The following is a 12,879-nucleotide window of genomic DNA, read 5'->3' as shown; positions in this document are numbered from 1 at the left end:
ACAGAAGCGATGCTCTGCGCTCTTATTGTGAAGCCGCTCTGAGCGACCTGGTACCTCCCCCCCCCCCCCCCTCCCAAACCGTTTGGAGCAGTGGTGGCAGGTTGGCAACGGATAAACAGAGATGTTTTGTCGCTGTTTGTGGAGACGAGCGAGCAGCTGCGTCCTTGTTAGCCTCTCTCCCTCTGTGTCAAATCGCAGATCAGAACCGCAGTGAGACGTGTAGCGCATCTGTTTACAGCAAAATAAATAATAATACCGCTCAAAATGAATCCGTAGATAAAACATGAGAAATTAGACATGAGAAAACGTCTCTGGACCTCGTTGCCTATCCGCCTCTTTCTCGCTCGCTGTCTATCACGTACATGTATCCCGCGGCCCCTCTCAATTTAGATTTACACAGAGTTATATCTGTAGATACATGACTCTCATGCTATTTCTGATTCAACCGAACTATGGCTCTCTTAGTCTCTGTTATTCTCTCTCTCTCTCTCTCTCCCTTTTCCATTGGTTCCAGCCAGTGGGAGAAACAGACACAGTGTGCTACTGTACTCCAGCAGTGAGTTTGTATGTGTTGGTGTGTGTGTGTATGCCTGTTTGTGTGGAAACTTGTTAGTATTTGTGTGTGTCTGTGTGTGCGTTTGGTGTCTGTGATTGGTGAATGTTTGTGTTTCTGTGTGTGTGTGTAATCCCACCTTCTACACAGCAGAACTACTGTGATTCATGCAGTATAAAAACCCAGTTGTGATGACAAATTCAAAGGATGCAAAGGTACGGTAGGTACGAAATGAAATATGAATACATAAGTCACAAGGCGCATATCCATGTACTTCTGCTAGTATTTAAAGTAACATGAGAAGCCCAGCCTCTTTGAAAGGCTGCAGTGTAACAGGGGACTGTAGCTACGACATGAGCTGTGCATCGGGGGACCATGTGTAGAAGTAGTAGTATGATTGTGTATCAGGGGGATTATGGGTATTATCTCCTATAAAATCGGTCCTCCAGACGAACACCGCCTCCTCCTAACCCTTAAATACGGATATGTAAGAAAAAGAAAAATGAGAGTCTTGAGTGACGGAGCGAGAGACCACAAAGGAGAAAAGAAGAATAGGGGGTGATGCCAGACGTCTCAAAGAAATAAAACTCAACCCTGCTCGGGTGAAGCGGAGCCGGGCTGACAGTGACAAAGAGAGACAGCTGCCGTTTCTATGGTGATCCGCAGAGTTCCGTCACCGATTGGACGGTTGTCTCGGTGACACATTGGAAGGATGGGGGTGCCTCACCCCGGCACCTTGCTCTCTGGAGTATGAGACACCTTGCCCCTGGGTCAGGGAAGGATGGTGGGGGGAGGGGGAGAGAGGTGGAGGGGGGAGGGGGTGTGAGGTTGAGGGTGGAGGGTGTGTGAGGTGGAGGGTGGAGAGGTTGTGTGAGGTGGAGAGGGTGGTTGAGGTGGAGAGGCAGGGTGAGGATGGAGGGCGGGTGAGGCGGCACACTGCTTCTCCCACACCACTGCACTGGCAAGTGAAGCAAGTACAAGAACCCCACTTCCCTCTCTCTCTCTCTTGCTCTGTCTCTCTCTACCTTTGTCTCCCTCTCTCTCTCCCTCTCTCTCTCTCCCTCTCTCTCTCTGGATTCTGAAATGGCTGGTGATGACGCATTGCCCTCAAACTTGATCCGAATGCAGGGGACACACACACACACACACACACACACACACACACACACACAGCAGCCGTAGAAACAGCAGCGATGCACACTCTAGGCTAGAAACACACACAGGCACAAATCAAGTTCCTTGGGGATAGTATGACACATTCCTTCTGCCTTCATGTTCCTCTGTGGTTGAATCTGCATTGCATCATCATATCCATCTTGACGGTCCCTGGATACGGATCTCCCAGCATCCCGTTGCCGTGGAGCCGGGACAGCGCAGAGAGAGTGGGACACTCCCCAGGCACTCCCTGTCCAAGGATGTGATTCGCTGGGTCTCATCACCAGCGCCCCGGCTCCATTTCCATGTTTTGACACGAGCGGGGACACTTGATAAATAGTTGAGGACCAGAGCACATAAATGAGGCATAAATAATGCATAAATTAAGTGGCGTTTTATGGAGGGACGTCAGCTTGTTTCTTCAATCACAGGAAGATGGATGGCGGGGCTGCGTGGAGTGGGCTGATGCCGCAGCAGAGAGCAGGACGCCCCCCACACACATGGACCCTTACACGCACACACACACACACACACAGACACACACACACACGCACACGCACACGCACACACACTGCTTTCCTCACCCGATATCTAATTCCGATGGATACATGAAAGGATTGATCCTTGATGGAATTCTAGGAGGATGGAAGGATGGATGGATGAATATATGAAGGGATGGTGGATGGATTGATGTTGGACGGATGGATGCGATATTAACAAATTATTGATAGATGGATGGATAATGGAAGGATGGACGAATGAAGGATAAAGAATGAGAACATGAACATACATATGAAGGGATGATAAATAGACCAACAGCGAGCTGGATGGATGATTCGCTGACGCATGGCTGCATGAAGGATGGAAATGATGGCGGATGACAGATTCAACATCTCAAAAATAACACCCAAGCAGAGGCGGTAGGTAGATTTGAGCGAGCCCGCACACGGGGCTACGCAGCAGAACAACGTCGGCAGTGTGTGTATCTCTGCTCCGCATCGGCCCTCACAGGCAGGAAGTATCCATGGAGCCCCAGCAGCTCTGGCCTGGTATCAGCCCCAGTCACGGGCACGGCGCCCTCATCATCTCCCAGAACTCCCGCCTCTTCGTGTCACCGGCCCTCCTGACACGAGATGCCGCGTGACGGCGTGTTGTCCGCCGAGGTGGTGATTGCCACGCCGGCTAATGTCCTCGGACAGCTCCGCTCGCAACTCTTAGCCACTTCCTGTGTGCTGGGGCGTTCTCAACATCGCCAGCTGTCCACTTTACTTCCTGTTCCCCTGGGTCTTTAGTGGACTTGACACTTCCTGCCCCATCCCTTCTCTCTCTCTCTCTCTCTCTCTCTCTCTCTCTCTCTTTCTCTCTCTCTCTCTGTCTCTCTCTGTCTCTCTCTGTCTGTCTCTCTCTCTCTCTCTCTCTCTCTCTCTCTCTCTCTCTCTCTGTAATACTCTTTTTCTATGTCTCTCTCTCTCTCTCTCTCTCTCTCTCTCTCTCTGACACAGCGGACGAAGACCCTCTTGGCACCAGCGAGAGAGAGAGAGAGTCATGGATCTTTTCCTTCGCAGCCTCGGGAGAGAAGGAGGAGGCAGCAGCCAGAGAGACAGTTGAAGGGGGGAGGGCAATGTGATGTAGACACCAGCCCGTAAGACCATCCCCACACCGCATCACCCCCCCCCCCCACCCCCCCACCAGTCTAATGAAGGACTCAGCGTGCCATAACTGATGGTTGGTGTAATTGACATGGCATAACTAATCGTACATATTCCGCAGAGGGCGATGAATGCACCCCCGAAGAATAGCTAAAGACGAAGTGGGAAAGTCACAAAGTGTGTGGGGGAGGTGGGGGGGGGGGGGGAAGAGAGATAAAAGCAAGAAAGAAAGAGAAAAAAAAAGGTGACCTGAGGCTGGGCCTAATGTACATCGAGAGAGAGAGACACCCGTTGCCCGGGAGAGGAGGACTAATCCGCTAAGGAGGAGAGGACGACAAATTGAAAATAATTGCGGTGATTATGGCAACAGCTGTAGTGTTAGTAGATCACACTGTGACAAGGGCACCGCTCTGCAGCCATCCCTTCGCCAACGGGGAAACGTCCACAGGTGGGGCTGCGGTGTCGTCCTTCGCGTCGCACTCCTTCACAACAGTGCACCTGGGTCTAGAGGAGAGTGTGGGAAGAGACACTGTTTACTGTTTAGTCTTTTAGCGCTCTGGAAGAAAAGCCAAAGGGGATGCCGATAGAGGTTAATAAGGAGTTTGCCCCGATTTCAAGTCTCTCTCTTGAGGGAGACTTTCGTTGTACAACAGAGCCTGGGGGAAGACGGTAACAATTTAGGCGGGCCAATCGGGGCTAGCGGCGGGATGGGGGGGAAGGTGCTTGAGCTGTGATTGAGGGGATAGTTCGAAGGGCGGAACGGGAAGTTTGATGGACCAATGGTTGGCTGCTTACATGGATCTGATGGCATATAGAATTGAGGGAGCTAGACAGGTTAAAGCAAACCATTGGGACGGAAGGAGCAGGTCAGACAGATAAGTATAGGGGCTGAGGTGTTTGACTACTAGATGAAAGATTCTATGTTTGAACCCCAATGTCTGAAACTTACTGGTCGCATCCTGTATCTGAATTTAATGAAATGAGCGTATACAATTCTCTGACTGAAATGCTAAATAAATGGGGAATCTTTCTCAAGGATGTCTGCTTACAAAAGGGTCGAACCAAGTGCCTTTTGGTTAGAGATTTGTGTGAGTGTGTGTATTTATGTGTGTCCTCTTTTCAAACGGATTAATGTGTGTGAGCGTTTGCTTGTTAACATATTTTTTTTTTAACAAGCAAAATTATACTTTCAACACGTAAAGCATAGCACACATCATTTTTCCATAGCCGGCTGGTTGAGTAAAAACAATTTAGCATTTGCATTTCTAATCCCCGGTGGTAAAAGCTAACGGTATTGATCCTGCCTGTTTTTTCCTGCGCTGTGGCATTTCCCTTCTTGGTAATCAATATTCAGCCTTCCAGGTTAGCCGCCAAGGTCACACGGATTACCTGAATTTGTTTTGTTTTTTGTTTTTTTTAAACCGATCTTTTTACCGCATACACACACTATCAAAATCGGAGGGAGCTAACAAAGGCCACAATTTCTGGAACATTTCTTCTCTCCACCCAGTTTATTTTTATGAAGGCGATAATGTAACATTTATTTTGCAAAAATTGTTTTATTCGGTCCCTCTGTAACTTTAGTCACAATGATGGTCTTGGAAAATAGATAATGTGAACTCAATGTGCCTTTCCTAGTAAGAATAAAGGTTGACATCATTTTTTTGGTACAATACTGCTCTATACTGCTCTAATTTGCTCATGGACACTTGGGGAACGAGGGGCAGTGGAGGGTATAACTGACCCACTGGTCATTTATCCTGGAACACGTTGACATGCAAACGTACAAAAATATGTGGTGCTAGTTTCAGACCAACAGACAAGGAACTGAGTGACCATAACACAAAGCAGAACTATGCCCCTCTGCGCTGCCATCAAACTTTATATTGTATTTGTCACGTGCGGACGCTTCCAGTGTTTTGAAGAGAGAGAGAAATTAAGGGAAATAACACAAGACTGTGTGGCACTGAAGCCAAGCAACAGCGGTTCTGTCTTACTAGTGATGCAGGTTGGCTCTCTCTCTGCCTGTCCCTCTCTCTCTCTTTCTAGATCTGTCCTGTGTGTCTCTCTCAAATTCTCTCTCCCTCTTCTTGTCCCTTTCTCTTCCTTTCCACCACTCTCTTTTTCTCTCTCCTGTTTCATTATCCCTTTGCTTGTCTCTTTCTTTCCCTCTCAAAATGTTTCTCTCTCTCTCTCTCTCCTTCTCTCTCTCACTCTCTCTCTCTCTCTCTCTCTCTCTCTCTCTCTCTCTATTTCCCTTTCTCTCTCGCTCTCTCTCTCCATCTCTCTCTCTCTCACCCTCCTCTCTCCACCTGTCTCTCTCGCTCTCCTTGTCTCTCTCTCCCTTCCACTCTCCGACCGTATCTCTCTCTTCTGGCCTGTCTCACTACACCTGTGTCATATTTCCAAAGATGAAATGCAATAGAGAGACAACTAGAGAGAGTGAGAGTGAGCGAGCCAGCAAGAGAGAGAGCGCTAGAGAGAGAGAGCGACAGACAGACAGACAGACAGACAGACAGACAGACAGACAGACAGACAGACAGACAGACAGACAGACAGACAGACAGACAGACAGACAGACAGACAGACAGACAGACAGACAGACAGACAGACAGACAGACAGACAGACAGACAGACAGACAGACAGACAGACAGACAGACAGACAGAGAAACAGACGGACCGACAGACAGTCAGAGGGAAATAAAGAAGTTTGAGGAAGAAATAGACAGGGCGAGAGTCCGGTCACAGAGAGAACTATTGATCAACTTCTCTTAAATCAAAATGTCCAACTTTCCGGCAAACCGCTTTCCCCATGTCCCTGATGATTTATTCACTCTCCTCACTGTCAGAAGAGTAATGTGGAAGTGTGTCCGCTCCTCAGCTATTTGTCTGGCCGTAAGGAGTGTAGGGGCCAGCTGGAGGGTAGGCTGGACAGCCGGGCCCCCGGGGCCTGCCTGTCTCTCTACGTAGGAGCCCACGGTGAGTCGACAGCCCCTCACAGGACCCCAGGTGTTGTTTTATTTATCCCAACCTTTCAAACTCTGAGGAGAGAGAGAGAGAGAGAGAGAGAGAGAGAGAGAGAGAGAGAGAGAGAGAGAGAGAGAGAGAGAGAGAGAGAGAAAGAGAGAGCGTTGAATATTGTCTGTCTCTCTCTTCGCCCCCCTGTCTGTCTCTCTCTTTCTGTGTCTCAGTCTGTCTCTCTCTCAACCTCTCTGTCGGTCTCTCTCTTTCTGTATCTCAGTCTTCCCCTCTCCCTCAGCTTGTTTGCCTCTCTATCAGTCCTTGCCTCATTTTTCAGTTTCATCAGAAGGAAAAGTGTGCAACTATTTATACAGCAGCTATTTACACAGCAACCAAACTAGAACATATATCACAGCCCACTCCAATGTGGGGCTCTATAAACTGCACTCGGGGCAGGCTCACGTTGTCTGTCCATGAACTCCGATGTCAAAGAGCAACAAATGTCCACAACGCATCTCCGGTCTTGACGAGGCCACGTTGCGAAATCATCCTTGGCTGACCTAATATAGGAGTTGCTATGACCTAATATAGAGGGGTTGCTATGGTGACCAGCTTGAGACCCACATGGCTTCATCCATGGTTGCCACAGAGAACATGGATATAATTTATTCCGAGGAAGTGTTCCACACTTCCTCGGAATAAATAAATAATCGGAAAATATCGTTGTTTTGTGTTATCTTGTTATTTATTTTTCTGTTGTGCATAGTGAGTTTCCGTGTGTGCGTGTGTGTGTGTGTGTGTGTGTGTGTGTGTGTGTGTGTCTGTGTGTGTGTATGTACGTGTGTGTTGGTATGTGTCTTTTATGTGTGTGCGTGTGTATGTGCATGCTGTGCGCCTTCCAGGAACAGCTAACTAGCGTATGGGGTTGCCATGCATCATGTCACTCCTGATTAAATGCAGGCAACTTGAAACCATGTTTGCATTAACACTGAAATCACAGCGAGCAAAAGAGAGAGAGAGAGAGAGAGAGAGAGAGAGAGAGAGAGAGAGAGAGAATGAGAGAGAATGAGAGAATGAGAAAGAGAGAGTGAGAGAGAGAGAGAGAGAGAGAGAGAGAGAGAGAGAGAGAGAGAGAGAGACATAGGGAGAGAAAAAAAGAGAGAGAGCGAAAGATAAAAAAAGAAAGTGAGAGAGAAATAGGGAGAAAGAGAGAAAGAGAGAAACCGCCCCTCATCAAGGCTATTTACATTTGACGCCCACTGCCTTGCCAGCTCAACCCACCCCACTACCTCTAAATTTCACATGCCCTGTTATAGAAGATAGAGTATCTATCTTCAGAGGAGGAAAACCCTTACATGCCATGGGTGTATCTGACGCCCCACTAACAGCCAGATACGACACAGGACAGGAGACACCGCAAGACAATAGGCTATCAGGGCAGAAGATGCCACCTGAAAGCAGGCTAGTAGGAGAGAAGATACAACGAGAAATCAGGCTAGCAGGGCAGGAGATACCGCTGGACAACAGGCTAGCAGGACAGGAGATAATGCTAGACAACAGGCTAGCAGGACAGGAGATAATGCTAGACAACAGTTTATCAGGGCAGGAGATACCGCTAGACAACAGGCTAGCAGGACAGGAGATAATGCTAGAAAACAGGCTAGCAGGACACAAGATACCACTAGACAACAGGCTAGCAGGACAGGACATCACCCCAGACAACAGGCTATCAGGCAGGAGATACCACTAGACAACAGGCTAGCAGGACAGGATAATACCGCTAGACAATAGGGTAGCAGGACAGGAGATACCACAAGACAACAGGCTAGCAGACATGAGATACTGCGAGACAACAGGCTAGCAGGACAGGATAATACCGCTAGACAATAGGGTAGCAGGACAGGAGATACCACTAGACAACAGGCTAGCAGACATGTGATACCGCTAGACAACAGGCTAGCAGGACAGGATAATACCGCTAGACAATAGGGTAGCAGGACAGGAGATACCACTAGACAACAGGCTAGCAGACATGTGATACCGCTAGACAACAGGCTAGCAGGACAGGATAATACCGCTAGACAATAGGGTAGCAGGACAGGAGATACCACTAGACAACAGGCTAGCAGACATGTGATACCGCTAGACAACAGGCTAGCAGGACAGGATAATACCGCTAGACAATAGGGTAGCAGGACAGGAGATACCACTAGACAACAGGCTAGCAGACATGTGATACCGCTAGACAACAGGCTAGCAGGACAGGATAATACCGCTAGACAATAGGGTAGCAGGACAGGAGATACCACTAGACAACAGGCTAGCAGACATGTGATACCGCTAGACAACAGGCTAGCAGGACAGGATAATACCGCTAGACAATAGGGTAGCAGGACAGGAGATACCACTAGACAACAGGCTAGCAGACATTAGATATACCGCTAGACAACAGGCTAGCAGGAAGGCTAGTGCACCAAGGGGAACATCATACCACCTGCAAGTGTATAAATGCTGTGATAAACTTAAGGAGGCTTTTAACATTGTCTTCCCTGCTGCAATACAGATTCTTGATTCACACCGTCAACCTTCTTCCACCCAGATACATTTCCGTAAAATGTTTCCAAACAACATGGACAGCATTTATATAGCTACACTTATTAAGCCTTCGCTGTTTTGTCTCACGTTTGAATCAAATTAATTTTTACATTCATACCATTTCTTTGTACATTATACCTGAAGAACATCACCATTTTAGAAAGAACTCCTCCCCATTGGTCGGTTTCAGGTTAAATAACTGGCTTTTTTTTTTTTTTTTTTAACACTGCATTTAACTCGAAACATTATATTCAGGTATTTTTTCATTTTTATTCTTGGCCTTTCAAACAGCATTTAAATTACAATTGTATCTGTAATTCAGCACCTTCATAAATGGGGACCCTCCTCAACGTTTTCTTTTGAAATGCACTAAAGGCTGAACGTGAATAAAGATGGGACAGAAACCTGGCTGCGTGTGGGTGGTGCCGGCTGTTTGTACGTTTGAGCGTTTTTGTCATTTCATGAATATACTGTAGGCACAAGAAGTTGTTTTCTGCTGCTATTGTATGTGAATATGAATAGAAGACAGGTCTATCTAAGGACCAGATGACCTGGTTTACTCAAGATACCAGTACTGGCACGAAGGTGTCCTGAGAGTTATTTAAAATCCATAAATGTATCACGGTTTTATCATAAAAAGGGTTTAAAACATATTTTCACGATAAAAAAACGATCATGCTGGTGCAAGCTGTTTTCTGTAATATTTGTACACTTTTCCAATCTTCCAAGGCCAGTCTTCTGGGTTCAGGCTCTCAATAGTGTTACTTTAAAGGCCAAACAAACAACTCCAGATTCAAGAAGAGCGTTTTGCACTCTTAAGTAAGAGCCAAGTCAAAAGCACAACACCATGCAACACGATATGCATGTGTTATGCCTGAAAAACAGATACAAACTGTAGCCCATACATATTTTAGACATAAGTGTATAAATAGATGTGTGTGTTGGTGTTGGTGAACATTTCTTGAAGCGGGTAAAAAAATAAAGTCTACTAAACATGCAGGATCCAGCTTTACATTACTAATAATAAACAGAACCTAACCAAACCTACAGGAGCATTTTGCTCATTCTTCCGCTACAGATGAGCATGGTAAAGTCAAGAGTGCACACACACCCTACTCTAATTATTGATTTCAAGAGTACGTAATTCACCTAGTTCTCCTGTTGTCTAGCATTATCGCCTGTCCTGCTAGCCTGTTGTCTCGCGGTATCGCCTCTACTGCTAGACTATTGTCTGCCTAAGGTCAAGAGTGCACACACACACCATTCTCTAACTACTGCCTTCGGTGATCACCTTCCAGAGTGCCCGTACACACGCCAATCATTCGTGGCCGTCAACTCATTACCTGTGGTGTATGAACCCAAGGACCCCGCCGCCATCTGAGCGCCTTACTCATCTGTCTGCATCAGTCGCTTCCACTCTCACCAGCAGAAGAAGGTGTTCTGCAATTATCACACACTTCCTCATTTCCTGTCACTTATCGTGGGGAAATTGTCCATCATGGCTGACCACTTACACACTGCTGATCACCAGGGCGGGCTCGGTAAGGGACACTTGTACCTGTGACTGTTTCACATTCAGCTGCTACTTGATTTCAAATATAAGCAGTGGCGGTGGGTCAATAGGGGGCGCTAGGGCGCCGCCCCTCCGTGAAATATTCACTTGAATATATCTGCCAACTATTAATAAACTATTATCATTACGAAATCGATCAAAAAAAATACATAGCGTTTATCCTCGATTAATTGTGTGACATGATTGTCACTGCCAGCAACCATTTAAATGCGTCTGAACGTCAATGATTTGGGCTACGCTAGTTATTGGTCATTCGAAATAAAGCCCTCCTCCAAGTCAGGAGCGCCGGCCACGTTGAAGTCAATTTAAGCTCGCTAACTTTTTGCTGTCTATCAAGCAGAGACAGCTTTTCATTGGCGCACCAGTGTTCGCCCTCGGGTCGCACCAGTGTGCGCCCCAGGCCAATGGTATCGCTTTTCATTTTTGTTATCACCATATGACCGGACAATTCAGCGAATCAATCAAATAGGCTACCTCCCTCAGCAGCATTCGCGCACCACAACTACATGTAGAGGGGAGATAGGTCGCTAACTAGCAGAGTTGTAAGCACTTTTCAACCCTTTTCAGTGGAGGAATTGGACTCCCCAAGCAATGTTATACTTAAAAGGAGCAAGTAAGTTACATATTAATTTAGTCTATCGGCCTGTAGCATATAAAATGAAGCAACTGTCCCATATTTCTAACTGCATTTGAAGTAGACATTGAGACTCACAAAAAATGGACGCTATAGGACAGTGATCATGGTTTGTCTCAATATCAGAATGACAACAATGGGTCGAATAGCAATGGCTGGTGGAATGGCCATGAACAATGCAGTGTAAGCTTGTCCAGGCCCTGCAAGTCAGGATGTAGGCTATGAATCTGAATGAAAAGTAGGTAAATAGGGAGTGGCCATCCCCAAAATGCACCAGAATACAGGAAATCAAATCTATTAAATCCCAAAATCCCAAAAGTAATAGACTATTACTGTGCCCCACCAACATGTTTGATCGCCAGCCGCCACTGAATATAAGCCTTCATAAAGGCTAACTTCTTTGGCTAAGGTTGCCTTAATCTAAATAAGCAGCTGTGTTGCCTAAACCTAAGTTAAAACATTCACCTTAAAATGACACAGGACAAAACCCTGGATCTCCTGGGTGAAAGTGCACTTTGTCTCCCTTACTACGTCACTTTGCTTCCTAAAGCCTTTCTGGCTGACGGCTTTCTGGCTGAAAGAATCCTGGCAGAAAGGGCTTTCTGGCAGAAAGCCCTGAAGGCAAACCTCCCTCGTGAGCGGGTGCCATGGGAACTATGTGTTCTCCAATTCAATTGAATCCAACTTCATTTGTAGGGCACAATTGTGCAAAAAATATTTCAATGTACTTTTCTAAACCTCTCCATGATTAAGTAAAAGCATAAAACCTGGATAGAATATTTTATTAATGAATCAAGTTTGAAAATACCATAAACTTTTTTAATGCTGAGGCCAGAAGGGAAAAGAGACGAGAATACAGTGTAGTAAATGCTAATATAAAATGAAAATACTATATATAACACCATTCAAATAGAGGCTTACACATTCAATAAAGCACCGAGCCTTAAACCTGTGTGATAATACATTTATTTTATTCACCAAATGGTCACAGGTCTTGTTGTCCCAACACAACATCATTATGTTTCTGTCATAAAAACCTGACAGTCCCAAGGTAGAAGCTATTTCATCCCTTGCTGAACCGTGCTATCCAGGCCAGTCGGTGTACTGCTGGAGGCTGCAGACTGCTGGCCTAAAGTCCCATATTTTGACAGATTCAATGCATCAGCAACAGAAAGAAACGCGCTTATGCTATATATATATATATACATACGGAAGTGGTGGGGCTGGGGGGGGGGGTGGGGGGGTGCAGAACACACTCTCTGCTCTGCCAGCATTTCACACTGCAGAATGAAGATAATATATACGGTATGTATGGGTATGTAATGAAGTCCATTCACTGCTCTTATTAAAACAGAGACAAATGTCTTGAATGATCTTAACTGAGCAGCATATGAAACGTTGTGTAATTCGGAGTGGATGCTAATCGTGTTTCTTCAGTAGTATTTCTGTCATTCCCCTACATAGCCTCCAAGTCCCCTGGCAGTGGAACAACCGATCCCAGTCCCTACTGCACTTCTTCCTCGGGAATGGGATTATCAACGCCTGAATCATCCAGTGTGATGGATGTGTGTTGTTGCTCAACGGTAGTGTGTCACGACCAAAGTCATACTCTGTGCAAACAAATTAGTCAAAGTTGCGAATGGAAGCGGGACTTTAAAACGAAGTCATGCTGAATCGTCTTACTTGGCAGGTATTTTAATCCAATAGTCTGCGTGTGCATCTGCAATGTCTGCAGCTTGCATAAATGCAGAGAGTAGA

The sequence above is a fragment of the Gadus macrocephalus genome, chromosome 19 (genome assembly GCF_031168955.1).
Source record: "Gadus macrocephalus chromosome 19, ASM3116895v1".
Taxonomy (NCBI): domain Eukaryota; kingdom Metazoa; phylum Chordata; class Actinopteri; order Gadiformes; family Gadidae; genus Gadus; species Gadus macrocephalus.
This window is presented reverse-complemented; position numbering follows the sequence as displayed.